The sequence below is a fragment of the Anabrus simplex genome, chromosome 1 (genome assembly GCF_040414725.1).
Source record: "Anabrus simplex isolate iqAnaSimp1 chromosome 1, ASM4041472v1, whole genome shotgun sequence".
Lineage (NCBI taxonomy): Eukaryota > Metazoa > Arthropoda > Insecta > Orthoptera > Tettigoniidae > Anabrus > Anabrus simplex.
Genome location: NC_090265.1, coordinates 14,374,325 through 14,397,392, shown reverse-complemented (window position 1 = coordinate 14,397,392; position 23,068 = coordinate 14,374,325). Strand labels below are relative to the sequence as shown.

The 23,068-nt window shown below is 37.8% G+C and overlaps 1 protein-coding gene across 1 annotated transcript in view; it reads right to left on the bottom strand.

Annotated features, from left to right (window-relative positions):
- LOC136859209 (zinc finger protein 84) overlaps positions 1 to 23,068 on the bottom strand; it is an 83,372-nt gene that overhangs the window by 59,686 nt on the left and 618 nt on the right. The window lies entirely within an intron of this gene.

The following is a 23,068-nucleotide window of genomic DNA, read 5'->3' as shown; positions in this document are numbered from 1 at the left end:
TTACTGCAGAGTTTACAGTCTCCTCCTTTAAAACATTAAAAAGCTCAATGGCAGATGCCAACATCAGAAAAGTACAGCAATTTGTTGTAGGTTGTATCTTGTCAGGGTAGTCCTTAATCAATTGGTGCTTCTTGGAATGAGATCATGGGGAGTTCAAGCAGAGGACAAAGCCTCTCAGGAACTGGTTTGTAGTCTTCTCGGCATGAGTACATTAGTTACCTTACACAATGTGCATTTGGTTTAATTTCAGGTCAACTTCTATTAGAAAGCTACACTGAAGAATTTCTTCCAAGTTTTCATCATTCTCAGCTTTATTCCTTCCACACTGTTATCATCATCTAAATATGCAAATGCATCATTAAGATTCTTTTCAAATTATTGTCCCAGTTTCATGTTGGAAGCAAGTGACACTATGTGTTACTCCAAAAGGAATCCAACGAAAATGGTGGAGCATTTCACATGCCTCAAAAGCTGTGTATGGATAGTCTTCAGGAGGAAATTAAATTTGATGGTATGCACTTCAGAGACCAATAGAGATAAAAAAATTCATAACTGTGAACTTTCTGAACTAATTCACCAATTTTTGTCAAATAGTGTCACTTGCCTCCAACATGCAATCGGCAAAATAATATCTCTGAGTGCTTCACACAGTACTCTATTAACTAACACATGAATTACTGATTCAGTGAGAGATGATGCAACAGCGAAATGGATGCCAAACTCAGCTGTTTGTATTAACATGAGAAGAGAAGGACTGACATACAACAGACAAGAAGTGTTGAGTATTTTCTAGAGGTAGCATTCCCAGCAGGACATTGGCTTCTATTGACCACAGAATAGCATTTCTTAGTTGAAGCAGATAGCACAAAAGATTCTGTGGTACTCCACACTTGAACTGTAACTGGTTTAACCCTGTATACCTGGTATTTATAAAGAAAAAGCAAGTTGCATGCACTTCCGAATGATGCTGTGCCATTTCAAGGTTACCTAGCAACCATGCAGGCTGTAATGTAAATTATGGATGTATGGCCAGATACTGTTACTAGTAACTGTGCAGGCTGTTATGTAAATTACAGATGTATGGCCAGACACTGTTACTAGTAACTGTGCAGGCTGTTATGTAAATTATGGATGTATGGCCAGACTCTGTTACTAGTAACTGTGCAGACTGTAATGTAAGGTGTGGTTGGATGGCCAGACAATGTTACTAGTAACTGTGCAGGCTGTTATGTAAATTATGGATGTATGGCCAGACACTGTTACTAGTAACTGTGCAGGCTGTAATGTAAATTATGGATGTACGGCCAGACACTGTTACTAGTAAATGTGCAGGCTATTATGTAAATTATGGATGCATGCCCAGACACTGTTACTAGTAACTGTGCAGGCTGTAATGTAAGCTGTGGATGGATGGCCAGACAATGTTACTAGTAACTGTGCAGGCTGTTATGTAAGGTATGGATGGATAGCCAGACAATGTTACTAGTAACTGTGCAGGCTGTAACATAAATTATGGATGTACGGCCAGACACTGTTACTAGTAACTGTGCAGGCTGTAATGTAAGGTGTGGATGGATGGCCAGACAATGTTACTCGTAACTGTGCAGGCTGTGATGTAAGGTGTGAATGGATGGCCAGACGATGTTACCAGTAACTGCGCAGGTTGTTATGTAAGGTGTCGATGGATGGCAGACAATGCTACCAGTAACTGTGCAGGCTGTAATGTAAGGTGTGGATTGATGGCCAGACAATGTTACTAGTAACTGTGCAGGCTGTTACGTAAATTATGGATGTATGGCCAGACACTGTTACTAGTAACTGTGCAGGCTGTAATGTAAAGTGTGGATGGATGGCCAAACGATGTTACCAGTAACTGCGCAGGTTGTCATGTAAGGTGTGGATGGATGGCCAGAAAATGTTACAAGTAACTGTGCAGGCTGTAATGTAAATTATGGATGTATGGCTAGACACTGTTACTAGTAACTGTGCAGTCTGTAATGTTAGGTGTGGATGGATGGCCAGACAATGTTACTAGTAACTGTGCAGAGTGTTATGTAAATTATGGATGTATGGCCAGACACTGTTGCTGGTAATTGTGCAGGCTGTGATGTAAGGTGTGGATGGATGGCCAGACAATGTTACTAGTAACTGTGCAGGCTGTTATGTACGGTGTGGATGGATGGCCAGACAATATTACTAGTAACTGTGCAGGCAGTTATGTAAATTACAGATGTGTGGCCAGACACTGTTACTAGTAACTGTGCAGGCTGTTATGTAAATTATGGATGGATGGCCAGACAATGTTACTAGTAACTGTAAATTATAGATGTATGGGCAGACACTGTTACTAGTAACTGTGCAGGCTGTGATGTAAGGTGTGAATGGATGGCCACACAATGTTACGTAGCAACCATGCAGACTGTGATGTAAATTATGGATATGGCCAGACACTGTTACTAGTAACTGTGCAGGCTGTGATGTAAATTATGGCCAGACACTGTTACTAGTAACTGTGCAGGCGGTGATGTAAGGTGTGGATGCATGGTGGGATAATGTTACCTCGCAACCATGCAGGCATTGATATAAGGTGTGAATGGATGGCCAGACAATGTTACCTAGCAACCATGCAGGCTGTGATATTCTTGAAAGAAACAGTGCTGAGATGAGCTTGACAGGTCTTTAAACGATGAGCAAGAGCCTTGGCCAAACTTTTACTGTCTAATAGACAACGCCTATCGTCTGGAGCTTCTGGGTGGGCAGATGTGGTATCAGACAAGTGCTCTGGGCAGTTTGAAAACTTAGAAGGAACAGCTCTTAAAATGTTTAGACCAAATTAGAATGCATTCACCTAGATATAAATGCACTCATCTATTAATTCATGGCACCACTTACTTCACAGGGCCATGTCATGTCTTAGATTTATCTTTTTTTTTTTTTGTTAAAAATGAAGCCATGTTTTCCAGTGTTGACTTAGTTAAATGTAACAAAGGCTTTTCAGTCTGTCAAACATACAGCAAATACAATGTAAATTATAACACTATAAACATACCTGTAAAATACACACAAACATACAAAGGATGACATGTTTCGTTCTACAAAAACATCCTCAGATTCTATCAAATCACTTTAAAAACAAGCTTATATATGTACAGTATTGTTTACTAGCGTAAATTTGTCAATGATAAAGAGTTTAGTGATAACATGAAACAGTAATGACAAAAATAAAATATATACAATTATTAATATAATGAAAATCTTACGTACTTATCTAGACTGCCGATGTTAAGTCCGTTGTCACCAAACACTATTTCAGGACTGTGGTCATGGAAAGTTAGTTAGTGAGCCACGCTGCGTGTGGAGAGGGGAGGGCAAGAAAGGGAGGGGCCTTGTAGAGCGATGTGGATCTCTCCTATTGGATGATTAAATCGAGTAGACTATACTGCGGCGAGGGGAGGGAGAAGTAGGGCGATGCGGCTGGAGCACTGTGGAACCTTCCATCATAATTGGAGAGGGGAGAGATGTTATTGACCTATTTCATGTTAAATGTACCTTTATGTAATATGGATGAATGCAAATTAATAATTTTTTAGGTGAATAAAGTAAGGAACGGTGTTATTATTGTTAATATTATTATTATTATTATTATTATTATTATTATTATTATTATTATTACCGTATTTTTGTGGTAGGTAGAGGTGAAAGAAGGTGCGGGGGTGAACGGGTCTCAAACTACGAAATTAAAGTTAATGTAAAATTTAACAAGGTTATATTCTCTTTTCAAAATTCAGAAATAACACGAATGGCAGGTACAGAGTAGCAAGGCAACAAAAGTACAATTACAGTATTTACAGGATTTGGGCTTCGAGCCCCGAACTCGCAATTCTTGGGCAACTAGCCCAACTTTACCTCAAAACAAGATTTAACAGAGGGTCAGAAAACCCCATTCATGCCCAGGAGCACTTGCTCTAAATTACACAGAAAAGCCTCCTCGAGACATACAACACTCAATTTTCGAGAAAGAGCCACTCGCTCTCAACTTTAAGCCTATCAAAGGCCACACCAAACTCCACCTTCAAGTTGTCCTCTAAGGACATAGACACAGGGGTAAAATACCCAACCTACTGAGGCCTTTTAAGTGAGAAAAAGGTTAATTACATGACCTCTAAAATAACAATTTGAGAGGAGGCGATCTGCACTCCTAATACATTTTGTTTAAAACCTAATCTGGCTCTAGGCCGCTAACGCAAGGGCTAATCCCATACTACAGAGGTGACTTTAGAAAAGAACAATTTACATTACATTAAGGAAGAATCGGTTGTGAGAAGTAAGTTCACCTCAAAACAATATGAGTGGGAGCTCAAGAGGGTTAAGCACTCTCTATCCCAATATGTAGCTTAAAAGAGAATAGATACAAGGAGTCTTTACATTTTAGGGAAAAGTTACATGGAGGAAAAGCTTCGGACCCGCCCCGAGAGTTAAACTGCTGAGCTAGCAAGAAAAGAAGTTATTAAATGGCCATTACCTTGTTGTTGAACTGCTGCCCGAAGAAAGAGGCGCTTCCCGCCCCCTGCTATGTACTTTACACACTGAAAGATGGTACTGAAGTGGCGCAGAGACCCTAAAATCAGCAGTTTATATACTCTCGCGGAAAGTTCGAGGCGTTTCAGGAAAGAAAACACCCGCCCACAATCATTTATTGGTTAGGGTTAAGCAGCACATCCAATTTGAAGAAGAAACACCTTATTGGTCGTAAATTAATTAAAGAAATTAGGGATTGGCTAAATTCAAAACAAGGGGAAGGAAAGGGGAATACAGCCAACTTAAACAATACCAGAAAGAAATTTAACAAGAAACAAACTTTTGAAATAAAAATTTCTCCAAAAAACAGTTCTTTCACCTTGCACTAGGGTGCACTATTGTAGTTCTTCAGTAGTGTCCTCTAGAAGAGAAAGTTCACACTTCTTACTACAAGCAAAACAAAAATACGTCGAAAACGACCCGGTTCAGAAACTTCAAAATTTCCAAGTAGTGACATCTTCTGGGTAACTTGAAAATTAATACATTAGATAAAGATCGGACTTCCTCCACAACTGGCGCAAAGTTTGAATTAGCGGCGTGGAGGTGTACCGCCCGGTACAATTATTATTATTATTATTATAAAAGCAATTTAATGAGTAGGTGTTGTCAGATATTACGTGAGTAGAGCACATAGGGGGGAATTATTTAAATGTGTATGCTCATTCAGGTTATTGGCATTAGCATTTTTTGCAACGTAAATTTCTATTGCTCCTTTTATATTCAAAGATTTACTTTTATTTTCGAAGTGTAAAATTTTTAGATCAGTGTTGATGTCTGTGAAATGGTGTGAACAGTCGTGGATGTGCTCCCCGAAGGCTGAATGCCGATTATATCTGATCGCATTTTTGTGTCTTTTTACACTTCAAAAATAAAAATAAAAATAAATCTTTGAATATAAAAGGAGCAATGTAAATTTACGTTGCAAAAATGCTAATGCCAATAACCTGAATGAGCATACACATTTAAATAATTCCCCCCTATTTGCTCTACTCACAGAATATCTGACAACAACTCCTCATTAAATTGCTTTTATAATAATAATAATAATAATAATAATAATAATAATAATAATAATAATAATAATAATAATAATAATATCGTTCCTTACTTTATTCACTTAAAAAAATTATTAATTTGCATTCATCCATATTACATACAGCTACATTTAACATGAAATAGGTCAATAACATCTCTCCCCTCTCCAATGTTGATGGAAGGTTCCACAGCGCTCCAGCCGCATCGCCCTACTTCTCCCTCCCCTCGCCACAGTATAGTCTACTCGATTTAATCATCCAATAGGAGAGATCCACATCGCTCTACAAGGCCCCTCCCTTTCTTGCCCTCCCCTCTCCACACGCAGCGTGGCTCACTAACTTTCCATGACCACAGTCCTGAAATAGTGTTTGGTGACAACGGACTTAACATCGGCAGTCTAGATAAGTACGTAAGATTTTCATTATATTAATAATTGTATATTTTTTATTTTTGTCATTACTGTTTCATGTTATCATTAAACTCTCCATCATTGACAAGTTTATGCTACGTAAACAATACTGTACATATAAAAGCTTGTTTTTAAGTGATTTGATAGAATCTGAGGATGTTCTTGTAGAACGAAACATGCCATTCTTTGTATGTTAGTGTGTATTTTACAGGTATGTTTATAATGTTATAATTTACATTGTATTTGCTGTGTGTTTGACGGACTGAAAAACCTTTGCTACATTTAGATTTATCTGGTTGATTTTAATATAAAATGAATAGCACACAAGGAGGCAGAGAAAATCATTGAGTGAATGTAATTTACAATAATTATACAGAACCTAACATAATTGCAATAAACACAATAACATTGCTATCTAGCCTGAACTAAAAATATTAACCCACACTAACAGGTATATTACCTCATGCGATATAATAAATAGAACTGCCTCACTTGCAATTAAGGGTCCAGCACAGAAGGAATACTTGAAAGCCAATACCTTACATGCCTTCATAAATTAGGCCCTATAAGTTTTCCCCGAATATCACTATACCCAAACAGTAGTCCTATAAAGTAATGTGAATACTCAGCACATCCCAAACTAAAAGTAATAACTGGTAAATACAATACAGCAAAAGCTTAAATCAGTAAAATATAAATCACCCCCAAAAAATCTACTGTTTCATTTATAAATAGCAATGATATAAGAGACCTATCCACAAACCTTTCACAAGCCTTGAATGAGATAAAGGTGCAGTCAATAATTTTGCATTTCTCTCATCATACATGCTGGTCGTCCATTCAACCTCATGAGTTTTGAAATGGAGCTCACAGACCAACAACACAGGGTTCAATTTCAAGGACCATTCCACAACTCAAGTCACTGAATGATTGAAATCATTACACTAATAACTAAGACTTACCTTTGTATTTCTGGAAGGAACAAAATCATCTTGGTGAACAGCTCTTAACCACTTAGCTCTCTCCAAGTCGTCAGCTGGATTAAGCTTCCACCTAATCAATACATATATTTATATATTATAGTTCTACAGTACCGGTTTCGAACTTGTGAAGGTCATCTTCAGCTGACAATCAGAACATGCAATTAAAACATCACAATAAGAATGGCACATTATATGGGTAAAACATTGTCATTACGAATGTTCTAGTTTAAATAATTGTCTGCATTAACTGATATAATGATTAAAACTTACATTACTATATGTACATGAATGGTATATGTTAAAATACATTTTTTAAGTTATAAAGGTGTCATATGGTGTGGGTTACTTCTGTTACTTCTGGTGAGAGAATGGATGGTTCCAAAGGAAGAACTTCCTCCTGGACATTCTGAAAAGTGGACAACATGGAAGGCTCTCAATCGATTACGCTCCAGTACCACGAGATGCAAGACCAACCTACAGAAATGGGGCCTTCCTGTAGAGACAGTTTACTGCAAGTGTGGTACTAAGCAGACTAATGAGCATCTTCTACTGTGTCCATCTTCTCCAGTCACTTGTACCATTAAAGATCTAATGAGGGCAACTCCAAATGAGCATGTCGTGGCCAATTTTTGGTCAACCAATGTTTAAAATTTCCTTGTTTAATTTTTGTCTCTCTTTGTACTTCTGACACGATAAATAAATAAATATGGTATGGGTAAATAAACATTATCAATTTGCAAATGTTTTTCGTCTTATCTTTGTCTATGTTAATCGGTGTGAGAGTTAGAACTTTGCAATACTATTATGTACGTAGATGATATATGTTGAATATACCATATTCTTAAATAGTATAGTTTCCACCGTTCCACATTAAAACTTACGGCTAGATGAATAAAACATTTTGAAGTGCAGAGGAATTCTTGCAGCGCGTTGTATATGCGACTATGTTATATGATCAGCCGTGTTTGTCTACCGGTAGTATAATAGGTATAAGTTTCTAGAGGTAATATGAACACTTATGTTGAAATCAAGGTAGTAATCCGGTGTTTAGTGCGGGACTTTGTCGATCTATACACAAAGCATACAGTTTATGTTAAGACTGGTTGACCATAAAATTTTGATAGGATACTGTATATAAAATGTAGATAAATTGTTGTTCTTGCGATGTGTTTCCCTTGTTCTATACGTTATTTGATTTTGTCAAATGTCAATATGTATTACTTGATTTCAACATATGTTATGTTTTATGGTTAGCGTGAAAGCTCCTTTCTTCACTTTGTTTTGTTGGACATATTTTGGATTATAGATGTTAACACTTTGATGTGTGCTATTCAGGAGCACGTCGGGCATTTTAATTGCATGTTATGATTGTCAGCTGAAGATGACCTTCACAAGGTTGAAACCGGTACTGTAGAAAAATAATATATAAATATATGTATTGATTAGGTGGAAGCTTCAAACTTCATATTTGTGAATATTCTAATCAATACGGAAAATAAACTTATAGATTATGATCGTCAGTTGGATACGAGAAAACACTCACCTTAGGGCCAGTGCGATAATTGCCCTTACAATTTGGAACACAGCATATCTGAGGCATCATTATTCATAATTTGAAAAACAGTGATCGCAATTCACAACAACAAACCATTAAAAATAAACTCAGTTCTAACCTCACAGTGGCAGCCATGCTGGCACTTTAAACACAATTGATCAATATTAACAATGTATAAGTACTAACACCTTTAATTGAACTTAGACTAATAGGAATATTACGTGAGTGTTAACACACAAGACTCGATTAAGCTTATATAATCGATGAAAAACGCACATAACTGGGAAACGCGTCCTACACCAAGCGGCAACAAACTAACTGACTTACTGGCATGGGCCGTTTTTGACATACGTCATAAGCTACTCTCATTCGTATTGCCAGGCCTTGTTCTCTAGGAGGTGCTGACCCGACCCACACCATGCTTTCGTGTAACCTCTGTTGCATCGTTTTACTAATGTATATAATACGGTATACCAGTTCAAAATTAAGAACAGTCCCTGGGTAATACACAATGTAGATAGTTTACAGTCAGCTTAAAAATAGATATATCTGCCGTTGTTGTTTGTATGAAAATATGTACCTCTGAACAATAAATATAAAGTTGTATTACAGCCAATGGCCATATATAATTTGTTGTACTCTTTACTATATTCATGTAAGGTCTTTTCTCTTTTGCTTCACTTATTGAAGTGGTATCGTTCACATATTTTCCCGCATAATTTGCACACGCATCCGTCTCTTGGTTCGTGATATATGTCTTTTACACATAGCTTATGATGAAATCCGTGTACAGCCAGCCTGTTGATAGCACTGCGCATGTTCTTATTTGGGCCCATCCAGTCTCTGCTTGTCATAGCATCCGTCACGTAGAACTCCGGCCAGATTTCTTCTCTTCTGCTTAACCTCAAATTTACTGTAGGTGAGCAATGGCTTGAAGTGTCGATGGTACAGAAAGATATCTAAGGTCCTCGATAAGGAAAGACTCCTGAGCTAACTCATAAGCTAGTCTAGATGGAGATGTCTTAGAAATAGCTAATATTCTTTTAAGAATAATAATAATAATGTTATTTGCTTTACGTCCCACTAACTACTTTTACGCCGAGGTGCTGAAATTTAGTGCCGCAGGAGTTCTTTTATGTGCCAGTACATCTACCTACACAAGGCTGTCGTATTTGAGCACCTTCAAATACCACCGGACTGAGCCAGGATCGAACCTGCCAAGTTGGGGTTAGAAGGCCAGCGCCTTAACTGTCTGAGCCACTCAGCCCAGCAAATATTCTTTTCAGAAAGGTAGCTTTCAGTTTTTCAAGGGTAGTTAGGTCTGATGTTGATAATTTGTCCCAGATAAAATCTATGCCATAGGTCAGAATGAGTAGGGCCTAGTATCTTTGCATGAAAAAGGTTCATTGCCAAGCCTAATGATATTTTGGTTGAGTGTTGTATATTGTAAATCATCTTACTGCTGCTGCTGTTCTTTCCCTCACATGTATTTTGAACGAAGATCCTGACGTTTGTGGAGTGATGCCGAGGTAACAAAACTTATTTACTGTAGTCAAGTCTACCCCTGCATATGAAATTCTATCTGTAGCTGCTATTCTTCCTCCTTTTCAGAAAACCATGCAGACCGTCTTGTTCTCGTTAACCTGGAAGTCGTTTGTTTCGGCCCATTCCTGTAATTTATCTACCACAATCTGAAGATCTTCTCTGTTTCTCAATCCTATTATCATATCATCTCCATAGGCATAAAGCACTGTCGATAGATTATCTGTTATTCTTGTGATGTCTGTTGTAGCTACATTAAAAAGTGTAGGGCTAAGGGGGTCTCCTTGTAACACACCGTTTTATTGAGTATGGAGGAAGAGAGTGATACCCCATCATCTATTCTCACACTATTTTAGGCTAGAAAATTATTTATTACACTCTTCAGTCTGCTCCAATCATACCGTCTAATTTTTCCATTAACTTTGATCTGTTGAACAAGTCAAAGGCGTTACTGAAGTCAACGAATACAGCATAAAATTTTCCTTTTTGATGCCTAAATAAGTGCTTATTGCACCTCATCTAGTAAATTAGCGACAGCTTGTAGAGTTCCTGTGCCTTTCCTGAACTAGAAATGTTCCTCTGGAAGATGACCATCTATTAATTCGTTTAGTTTTTTATTAATGACTTTTGTATATACTTTCATGATGTTGTTTTCTAATGCTATCCCTCTATACGAGTTTTCATCATCAGGCTCCCCTTTTCCCTTATATAAGTTTTTTTATGTAGGACGTCCTCCAGCTCTCCGGGATTCTACCCGTTTCTAAACGTGTATTGAATAGCTTGGTCCAACAAGGTGCTAGCAATTGTAAAGGTTGCGTGTTCTGAACAATAAAGGTTACCTGATGTTGTATCGATGTTATGTTCTTTCTGAAGATCTAGAAGACTGGTAAATGCCTGAGAGTCCAACTTTATCAGCAGTACGTTTAAGGCTGTGGACACACATAAAATATATAACAATTATCTGAAGAAAATCGAAGAGTAACGGCACACTCTACGAAATAAAACTGCGCAACATGTCACAATATGTCCGATACACACCACAAAAAATGGAACAATATGAATATGACACATGTACAAGCCATCCACATCAAACGCAAACTGGAAACAGTTCACAGCGCTTTTCACTGGTTCATAAACATTGCGGTGTTCCTCATCTATGAACATACAAATGGTATCATTCAACTCCTGCCTGCTGTCATTTCTTGATGGATACAGTACTTTTGCATTAATCCTTGGCACAGGCCAGAGTAAAGTGTAGCTTCCACCAAAGTCCCAGTCAACAGCCATGGCTGTGACAGTATGGAAGCTGCTGGGGTATGGGTAGTGCTGAGTACTGACATTCAGGGCATGATGAGTGCATCTAAGTGTTATGAAAGGTGTTGCTCATAGGGTCAGGCGTGCTGCAATAGTACTTTCGGACCGAGTGGGGAAAGCAATAGCAAACTACCTCACTCCTCATCTTGCCTAGTACACCTCATTTTGGTGCTACCATTGGTTTTTGGGGTTTCCTTATAACCGCATAACCCTTGATGGTGCTATTTGAGGATCCAACCAGCCTCTGGGCTGATGACCTAACAGACAGACATAATTCAACTCATCTGAATCTAAATTCAAATCAAATAAAATCAAAATCTCTTTATTTGCTAATGAGGTGTCTACCTCGGTTGCAAATGGTACACTAAAATACATTATTGTCAAGCACTAAATATTAAATTAACAAGAGAAGAAAATTTTCCTATAATACAATATTATACAATTTACGCTAACTATTTTTTTTTCTATTAAACACACAGCTCATCCTTAATAAATTTATATTGTTTACAAAATTCTACCTATAATATCTCCTGTACTACTTACAAATATAGTCAACTGATATACAGTATGTGGAATTACTTCAAATGATACTATACAACTGGTATTAGATTAAAATTTACATTGCATTTATTTACTTATTTATTATTATTATTTTTCTTACCCATTCTGGAACCTAAGTAGCATAACGACCTGCTGCATCTTAACCAGAGCCCCTTTTGCCACCACTTTTCAGAGTTCCTGAAGGGCCTTCACAGCTACCGTAGCGGTCCCAGGGCCCTCGAAGTCCCCACTGTACTTCACCCCTACAGGCAATCACCTACTTTGGCTGTCCAAACTCCTTAGACCAGAGGATGGAATTAATTTATTCACACACATTTTTATTTTATTCACAATAACCTGCACTGGTCGATCATTTATTTTCTCTGTTGCTGTTTGTTCTCTTCTTGAATATCTGTACAGATTTTGGAAAAGGATCAAACACTACCCCTCGTAAACTGTTCCACTCCTTCACACCCTTCCCAATGAATGAAAGTTTACCCCAATCGCTTCTGCTAAAATTCCTTCTAATTTTATATTTGTGGTCAGTCCTGCCGATATAATTATTTTCCAACTGAAGCCTCTCACGGATATCTCCCCATGCTTCTTCTCTTGTATAGGCTCTATATAATCCTGTAAGCCTAGTTTTCTCCCTTCTCTTACTTAAAGTTTCCCACCCAAGTTCCTTTAACATTTCTGATACACTACTCTTTCTCCTGAAATCCCCTGTTACAAATCTTGCTGCTTTCCTCTGCACACTATCTATTTCTTTTATTAGGTATTCTTGATGAGGATCCCAAACACTGTTTGCATATTCCAATAATGGAAGAACCATACTCAAGTAACTTTTTTCTTTTAATTCTTTGTTGCATCCTTTAAGTAGCCTCATTATGACATGTAATGATCTGTATGCTTTCCCAACTATGTCATCAACATGACCCTTCCAGTGCAAATTACTTTCAAATCTCACACCTAAGTATTTGCACTTGCCATCTTTTGGGATAACTACCTCATCCAAAGTATATTCAAATTCAGTTTTAAAGCTCCAGTTTGTAAAAGTTGTAACAGTTGATTTGCCTCCATTAACCTTCATATTATTTTCTTCAACCCATTGTTGAATAATTTCAAGGTCTCTTTGTTATTCTGAACAATTCTCAATGTTTACAATGGCGAAAAATGAAAGTATCCTCCATATCAATACATCATATATTCCGTCATTAGACGGAGTAAACAAGATCAGACATGTTTCGGCTCGTTTGAGCCATCTTCAGTGAAAAAAATTAGGGGGGTTGGAATAATTTACATAATATGAGTTGAAAAAATGCTAAAAAACATAATGAAAGTGCAAATGAAAAAACAAACAAAAGAGAGCCTATACGGAAACAAAATTAGCACAAATATACAATATTTACATCAATATGCAGAGCAAAAAACAACTTATTGTGACAAAATTCAGTGAAACAGGTGTTAATTTGAAATAATAATAGGTACTAAAAACTGCGTTAACCTAAGGAACAAGGGAATGAGAAAACAAATGATGTAGATGGAAATGAATGATAGTAGCACATGGTGAGGTTGTGGACCTCATAGTTTACAAACTATTGGTTTATAAAAATCACAAAACAGTTTGAAATCGCTGTCAAAATCATCTTAGTGGAAATCCATCACATCAAACTGGTCAGGAGGAGAGCGGGAGCAAACATTTTGAGAGAAACCAAGCCTGAATTAACCTGCAGGCGAAAAGCCTGTGAGAAGGAGAAAAAAACACCATGAAATTTAAGGCTTTAGAAATAGCAGCATTCTCAATATCTTCTCAATCTAGCGGTCCCTTTCTTCATTATTGTTTCATAATGTTGGCTGGTGTTTTGCCTTATTATAGAGGGGTCGGAAGAGCCGCATATAAAAATATGAGAAGCTGTGTTAGGTGGAAGACAGATGCATAGTAAATTGTAGTAATCTAGTGGAAACCGTCAATGAAGTTCTAATCTGTAATGGAAAAAAATGAGGTTGTATGAGAAACATGGGTTGATAAGTAAAAAGTGTGGAATGGTTGTGAAGAATGCTTAAACTTACGGTGTGCAGTAGGTGGTGTCCTCTCTAGTGGCCTGGCTTTCTCAAAGTAACGGTCTCGTTCGCGTGATCGAGGCTATTGTTGGTTCGGCTGTGTTTGCTAGGATGGAAGGAGCGGAGGGGGAAGGGGAGGTGCAGGGCTGGTTTGAGGAAGGGAGGGGTGTTGAGTTGGAGAGATGGAGGTGGGTTTGTTTGGCAAATATAAGGAATGAATGTTTCAAGAGGATGTTAGTTTACTCACTGACTTCTAAAGCTCCTTATCACAGGCTTTTCGCCTGCAGGTTAATTCAGGCTTGGTTTCTCTCAAAATGTTTGCTCCCGCTCTCCTCCTGACCAGTTTGATGTGATGGATTTCCACTAAGATGATTTTGACAGCGATTTCAAACTGTTTTGTGATTTTTATAAACCAATAGTTTGTAAACTATGAGGTCCACAACCTCACCATGTGCTACTATCATTCATTTCCATCTACATCATTTGTTTTCTCATTCCCTTGTTTCTTAGGTTAACGCAGTTTTTAGTACCTATTATTATTTCAAATTAACACCTGTTTCACTGAATTTTGTCACAATAAGTTGTTTTTTGCTCTGCATATTGATGTAAATATTGTATATTTGTGCTAATTTTGTTTCCGTATAGGCTCTCTTTTGTTTGTTTTTTCATTTGCGCTTTCATTATGTTTTTTAGCATTTTTTCAACTCATATTATGTAAATTATTCCAACCCCCCTAATTTTTTTCACTGAAGATGGCTCAAACGAGCCGAAACATGTCTGATCTTGTTTACTCCGTCTAATGACGGAATATATGATGTATTGATTTGGAGGATACTTTCATTTTTCACCATTGTAAAGTGAAAACCGTCAATACGGAATGATTCTAATATCTTGTAATCCTCAATGTTGTTTTATTCCCCTATAAACAATTATGTCATCTGCATACAGTCTCATTTTTGATGTTATATTATTCCTTAAATCATTTGCGTATATTAAGAAAAGTAATGGACCGATTATACTACCCTGTGCAATTCCCTTCCAAACTTTCTCCTCCTGAGATACATTATTTCCTACTTTGACTTTCTGAACCCTTGAATTTAGAAATGTTTTTATCCAACGTGCAACCCTTACATCCGATCTTATTCCCCCCAATTTCTTTAATAATATTCCATGTTCCACTCTATCAAAGGCTTTGGAAAGATCTATGGCTATGCAATCTAACTGACCTCCTGAATCCAATTGATCTGATATGTCCTGCTGAAACCCCACCAGTTGTGCCTCACAAGAAAATTTCTTTCTAAATCCATACTGGCTCCTCATGAACCAATTCTTATCATCACATATCCCTCTGATGTACTTTGATATTAAACTCTCCAGTATTTTACAAACTATATTGGTCAGGCTGATTGGTCTGTAGTTCTCTGGTTTCCTTTTATCACCCTCTGCTTTATAAATTGGTATTATTATAGATTCCTCCCATTCCTTTGGTATTACACTATTATTTATGACATAGTCAAAGAGAAATTTTAAATAAGGCACTATGTACCACCTCATTGTCTTTAATACCTCCCCAGTAATTTGATCACTTCCTGCTGCTTTCCCTTGCTGAAGCAGTTGGATTTCTCTGAAAATATCTTCATTTGTGAATGAGAAGCTTCTTGTTTCCCTCTGTGTCTCTCCCTCTCTATCTTCTGTTTCGGTTTCCAACTCCTGACAATCAACTACTGAATCTCTGAATTCCCTACTAAGTAGGTTTGCTTTCTCAGTATCTGTTAAATAGTGTTCACCCTCTTCTCCCACCATTGTAGGAATTTGGATTCCTTTCCCTTTTTGATTCCTGATATATGAATACAGCTTTTTCCATTTCCCTTTGTGGTCATTACCCTCTTGAAGTATGCCATTCATATAATTCTCTTTTGCTTCCTTTTTCACTCTATTCAGTTCCCTCATTAGCTGTTTTCTAGTTTATCTACTCTCCCTACCCTCTTTGATTTTCTTGTTTACTACTCTACACTTTCTTTTTAATTTTCTTATTTCCCTTGTATAATAAACAGGGTCTGAGGTCATTTTACCCTTCATAACAGGTACGAATCTCTTCTCTCCTTCCCAAATGATTCCTTTAAATTTAGCCCAACGTGTATCCACGTTACTTCCTTCACTTATCCAACAACTGAATTGTGATTTGAGGTAAGTCCCAAATTCATCAACTTTAGTTTTTCTGTACAATTTCTTGTCTTGTGTAACCCTCTTATTAAGCCTTTTTGGTACGAGTCCTACATCCATTATTATAGCCTTATGGTCTCCTATTCCTTCAATTACCTCAGTTTAATCAACAATTTCCCATGGTTTAACCAAGAATACATCTAGTAAGTTATTGAGACGAGTCGGTTCTTGTACTACTTGTGTAAATCCTCCCTCCCAAATTAACTTATTTGCCAGTTTCTGTTCATGGGCTTCACTTGCCGCTCCATTCAATTCAACTTCAGGCAAATTTAGATGGCGGCGTGTGAATATCTCAGTGTGGGTATCCTCTATGCTACTTTAGTAATATGTGTGGTTAATCAAGGATTTGCTGTCTCGAATTGTGTTGGAATTTCTTCCGAGGAATTTAGTGATGATGTGGAGTGTAGTGAGTGTGCGATGTGTGACAATATAATGGTGAAAACAATGAGATTGTGTTTGTGCGCCACGTGGTCGGGTTGTGACAAGCTTACGCACACTTCGGGGCTGGCGTCCTCAACTGCTGCGAGTGATCCGCCTTCGGGGCCTGCAGGTACACAATGGAACATGGAAACTTCCTTCGCCCTCTCACAGGCAGGAGTCTGGTTAACTTCGGATCGTAAGTTTTATTTTCCTTCCTTACCGACGGCTAACCTGTCTTGTTTTCTTAAGGTCCCAACATTGACCCACGATTCGTTGAAATTACGCTGTCATGCGCGCCGTTCCCCGTTAAGTTTCTTACTAACACTGTTACTCCTGTCTGGTGATGTGCAAATTAACCCTGGGCTGACAATTAATAATGAGTTCTCCGTGTACTGTCAAAATATCAGGTCCATAAAAAATAAGATTACAGACTGTGAACTACATGTTCAAGAATTAGCTGCTTTAGACGTTATCGCCTTAAGTGAAACTTGGCTGACGGATTTTGTGTTCGACTCTGAAATCCCACTCTCAAAAGAGTTTTCCTTATTCAGGGCCGATCGTAGAACAGGATCCCGAGGAGGGGGTGTTTTAATCGCTGTCAAATCTAAATGGCATGCGACCCTACAGTCCGACCTGATGAATGACTGTGAAGCTGTTTGGGTTGAAGTTACATTTCATAACATAAAATATCTTTTTGCATGTTTCTATAGACCACCTCGTTCTTATCTCAGCTATTCTGAAGCTTTTCTTTCCTCTGTGCTTAAAGCCGTTCATTCCAAAGATAACATTGTCATACTAGGAGACTTTAATCTGTCTGTCTCCTGGATTTCCCCTTCATTAGGTCGGCCTTCTAATAGCCTTGACAAATGGTATATGGACCACTATATTACCGGACTGAACTTCAAACAGCATGTCTTGGAAAACACCTGCGGAAATAGTCTTCTTGACTACCTGCTTTCCTATAACGAGCCCTCATCTGTTTCTGTGGGACGAAATATTTTTAACTCCAGCCACAAGTCCTTTGAAGCAACTTTCACTCTCACCCCTCCCCGTGCTCCGAGATGTCATCTACCTGTCCTTAGGAGCTCTGTGCCTGTGTGGCGTAAAGTTGACTGGCAGACTGTGAATCGTACCCTGTCCCTGTTACCATGGCATTTGTTGCATATGGGTGAAGTTCAAGATGCGGTGGACTTATTTTATGATTGGACGCTTGCTGTGATTCGGGACCTCATTCCTACTCGTTCGATGTCCAGAAAATTCCCTCCATGGAAGAAGAGTGATACTAAAAGTGCTGAACTACAAAAATCGGTAGCCTGGAGACAATGGAAGAATGCGCCTTCCGAGAGTAATTATAAAATATTCTCGGACCTTCGCAAACACCACAAGTACTTATTAAGGCGGGATTATTCTGACTATATTAACGGAGCCTGCATTGAAGTAAAACACAACAGTAAAAGGTTCTGGTCACTTATAAATAACAGAAGAGACAATAAACGAATAGCGGAAGTAGTAACCTGGGACCAGTCTGTAGCCAGTGGAGCAGATAGATCTGAATTATTTAATGAATATTTTACCTCTAATTTTGTTAAACCTGTGCAGTATGCTGAGTTTCCTAAAATCAAACCTGTTACTTCCCATAGCCTCAGTAATATTTCTACCACTGAATCTGAAGTGTACTCCCTACTTTCGTCTTTGTCAGAAAATAATCCCACTGGTCCTGATGGTCTCAGTCCTATCTTCCTTAGGAATACAGCAGTAAGTCTTTCATACCCTATTAGTGTGATATTCAATCGGTGCTTCTCAGTCGGCTACTTTCCGAGCTCCTGGAAACTTGCGTATATCACACCAGTTCTTAAAGGTGGACAGAGATCGGATATTGCAAATTATCGCCCGGTCTCCATATTACCTGCTTTATCAATCATTTGTGAAAGGATCATCCATCAGCATTTGCTTGCGTTTACAAATCCCTATATATTCTCTCAGCAGCATGGTTTCCTTCCTGGAAGCTCCTGCGTAACTAACTTGGCTATCCTCCTCCATCATGCCACGTCTGCCATCCACGCGGGCTCTCAACTTGATGTATGCTATATCGACATCGCGAAGGCCTTTGATACCGTGGATCACACCCTTCTTGTGCACAAACTTTCTGAACGGTTTAACGTGCATGGGAGACTCCTAGCTCTAATTAATAGCTTTCTGAGCGAAAGACTACAGCGCGTTGTTCTTGATGGATGCAGTTCTTCTCTCACCACCACCCTCTCTGGTGTCCCGCAGGGTAGTGTCCTTGGTCCACTTCTTTTTGCCCTGTTTATTGATGACCTTATCGATACTGTTTCCCACCATTCATGTGAAATACTGCTCTTTGCTGATGATTGTAAAATCTTCAAGCAGATCGATTCTCCTACAGATACAATCCAATTGCAAAATGCACTTGATTCACTATCAGGTTGGTGTACTACATGGCGTCTTAAACCTCATCCCTCTAAGTGTTCCACCATTTCGTTCACACTTCGTAAATCCCCCGTTCTACAAGAATATCACCTACTGAACCAACCGATTGCTCTTGTTGACAATCAAAAAGACTTAGGAGTGAATTTTGACAGTAAATTGTTGTTTGTCTCGCACATAAACAGGGTTACCTCACGTGCTATGTCACTCCTTGGTTTACTGTACAGGTTTTCTGACATCACAGATGTAAATGCCCTCAGAGCATTCTACGTCTCCTGTATCTTACCTATTGTTGAATACGCCTCTCCAGTCTGGTCCATTTCTGCTTCTTCAAACCTCAGCCACCTTGACCGTGTACAATCTTTTTTCTGTGCTATCGTCAGAGCCAGGGTCCCTGCATGTCGCAATCTAGGCACTATCCAAGTGCTTGGGAAACTGAACCTCAAGACTCTTTCTGCTCGGAGGAAAGTAGCCGACCTAAAGCTGCTATACAAAGCAGTTAATGGTCTGTTTAGGTCTCCAGATTTAGCTTCCTTATTTCCCCTCCACGTCCCATCCCGTAATACCAGAATGAAGACCCTATTCCATACTCCTTACTCCCGGCTTTCTCTCACCCAAAGGTCCCTTTCGGTACGTATTCCAGCAATGTTTAATACATTATCTATCAACAACAACCTAGATCTCTTCGTAACGTTTCCTTCCTTCTGTCATGATATTTGTCATATAACTTAATTTTCCTTCTTGTTCTTTCCCGTTCTGCTCCTGTATTTACTGTAAATGTATTTTTCTTTGTTAATAACGTTGTTTATGTAAATATGTATTATATATGATTGAACAGTTTTTATTGTGTATATTCGTGTCCTTTGTAAGTATTTATATATCTTTCATTTTAGATTCATATCTATTGTACATAGCTCAGATCGTTATAATTCGGCGTTATGCTGTTGCTGATGCTGAATAAATAAATAAATAAATTATTGCCGTATCATTATTATTGTTTTTATGAGTATAATTTATTATTTTCTCAAATATTTCCATGTCTCTTTCCTCTCTTCCAGGCCTGTATGTTCCTATAATTCCCACCTCCTTCCTATTATCACAAACTAATTTTATCCCTAATATTTCATGCCTTTCATCGGTAAACCATTCATGTGAACAGTAAGTTTCCTTCACCAGAATAAACACCTCCCTCCCTCTTTATCTCCTTGGTCTCTACGATAGCCTGTGTACCCTTCTGGAAAGACTTCTCTATTACCCACCCCTTCTCTCAACCACGATTCCACTCCTATCAACACATCAGTCTCATAAGATTCCATCAATGTATCGAATTTTAATTATTTATTTACTACACTTTGACAGTTTACCAAGAGCAATCTCAGACCCCCTTCCTCCCTAAAACTTGACTGTTGCAACTGGGTAACTTGAAATTCCTTACTATCCTGAGATTCATTTTCTAGTTGACTGAGCCAGCTTGAAGTACAGCTGGCTCTTTCTACTAGTTTTCCTGGTCAGTATTATAACTCAAGGGAGTAGCCTGTTTTACAGTACATATCTTAAGATTAATAAAATCTAGAACAATATTTGCTATCTTTCGTTTACCTGAATTGTTTAGATGGAGGCCATGTTTTGTTTAACAGTATCTCTCAAAACTGCTGCATTCAATAACCTGAGTATTACATGTTATAAACCTCATTTTCGGTCCGCATTGAAAATTTTTTACAGTTCAACAATAATAAAGGTGTTTTAATTTGTTCCACCTATTCAATACTTATATTTTCACTTATAGTGGTTACATAAATAGGTTCTTAGTTACATGGGAGATGTTTCGCCCTCAATTAAGGGCATCCTCAGCCTTAACACTCTTGCTGACGTATTTCATCAGTGGCCTTGGAAAGATTGTATTCATGACAATCAAGTTTATGCTTGTGTTCACGCCCTCATGTCGTTGGCTTTATGTTATCACCACTTTGGTTTTCCACTAATATTTTATATGAACTGTTTTTAATTAGAATTTTATTAGAAGTTTTAGTCTCCGACAAGATTATAGTTTAATCATAAGACAGTTTTCCATTGGCATCTTTATATATTGTATCACTTTTCACATTTTTTTGTTCCAAATTTTAATAACTGACTAGACTTTTAATTTCCACTTTTGATTTAGTTGTATTTTTGATGATTGTGTTTAGGCTGAGGATGCCCTTAATTGAGGGAGAAACATGTCCCATGTAACTACGAACCTATTTATGTAACCACTATAAGTGAAAATATAAGTACTGAATAGGTGGAACAAATTAAAACACCTTTATTATTGTTGAACTGTATAATCTGAGTATTCCAAAAATGTTTACAAATTTTAATAATATCTGTATTGACCTTGTCCACTTCAATGTTCGCACACGAGTCTCTACTCAAATCATGCCTGTGGGGCACGTTCACTACAAAGACGTTAGTGTGGGTCAGCTTCCCTAGTGTATGTTTAAGGGGCCTGGGAAGTGTGAAAATGTAAAAAAATTGCAAAAAATTCCTGGGAGTTTCCTGAATAAAATGATATATATGTATATATATCAAGTATATTGCTGCATCATTTATGCAGTAAAAAAATATTTAAAGAGACCATGCGTCATTCAGTTCTGTAGTGCCACGCCCCTCCTTACAGTCTTCGTTTTTCTCTGAAAGTGTGGCGTTGAAACTCCTTGAGAATTTTTCTTTACGCACTTAGTTATGTTGGCAATGTGTCCTGTGTCCGCATTTATTTTTCTTTTGTCTCAGTTTTGTTCACCGAGAATACTTGTTTATACACAGCAACAGTTATTAGGTCTTAATTTTGTAACTTACTTTGCTAGTGGTGTTTTCATTCCAAGTGTACTTCAGAAGTTATTTAACAATGCTGAGAAGCAGTAGACTGTTTAAAAAGCGTAAATTCTGTGGTAATTAGCATTTAAATAGTAGTAGTAATGACAATAATCTGTGCACATCTTCTAACCTAAAAATACAGCATGTTGAAGAGCATGAAAGCAGGGAAAGTGTTTCCAGTAAGGAACTGTCTTACTTGAAGGATGAGTGTTCAACTGATGGAAACAATGAAAATGTAAAATAAAGGTACAACATGCCAACACAAACATTCACTACCTATACAGTAATAGAAGCTATCAGACCAGTAGGGCCTATGTAGGGACTTGACAAACTGTTGAAAAGATGGTTAAATGGAGCCACACAGAACTTGAATGAAAGTTTTAATTACTGCATTTGGAAAACACTACCAAAAACTGTCTTGGTAGAGTATGACATGGAGGTAATAGGTGTCTGTGATGCTGTGGTGACTTTTAATGAAGGAGCCGTTCGTAGGCTAAAACTTCTGGAAGGGATGGGCATAAAATCTGGTTTCAATACCACAACTGCTTTGTGAAAAGTTGGCAAGGAACGTGTGTCAAATGCCCAAAAAGCTTCCAGTCTGGCATCTAAAAAAATAGAGTGGAAAAAGGAAGAGAATCAAGACCCAGGAGGCACTAGAAGCAGATGATGATGATTATTCTCCAGAAATGTACTGATGTAAGTTGTGAAATGAAAGAGTTTTCTATAAATGCTTTTCTCTCAGTATAATATTTTTATCATCAAATGTTCCTTTTTCTCAGAACCTGTTAAAGATAACACACTGATACTTAACTCACATACTGCATACATGCTACTTTATGTACTGAAGTAGAACTGAGAATGTAAGTTAAGTAGTTTGGAAAATATGATTTTTTCTTATTAAATTTGAGGCCTATTTTTAGTCAAAAAAGACCATGGACAAATATACAAACTTTAAAACAACATCTGTTACAATTAGATCAACAATTCTACTTCCATAGCTAAATAATACTGTCACAATGAAGTAAAGAAACTAAAATTAAGAAAGTGTACTATACTTTCTGAGAAAAAGGAACATGAATTTGAGACTTATTTCTGTGTATTTTTAAA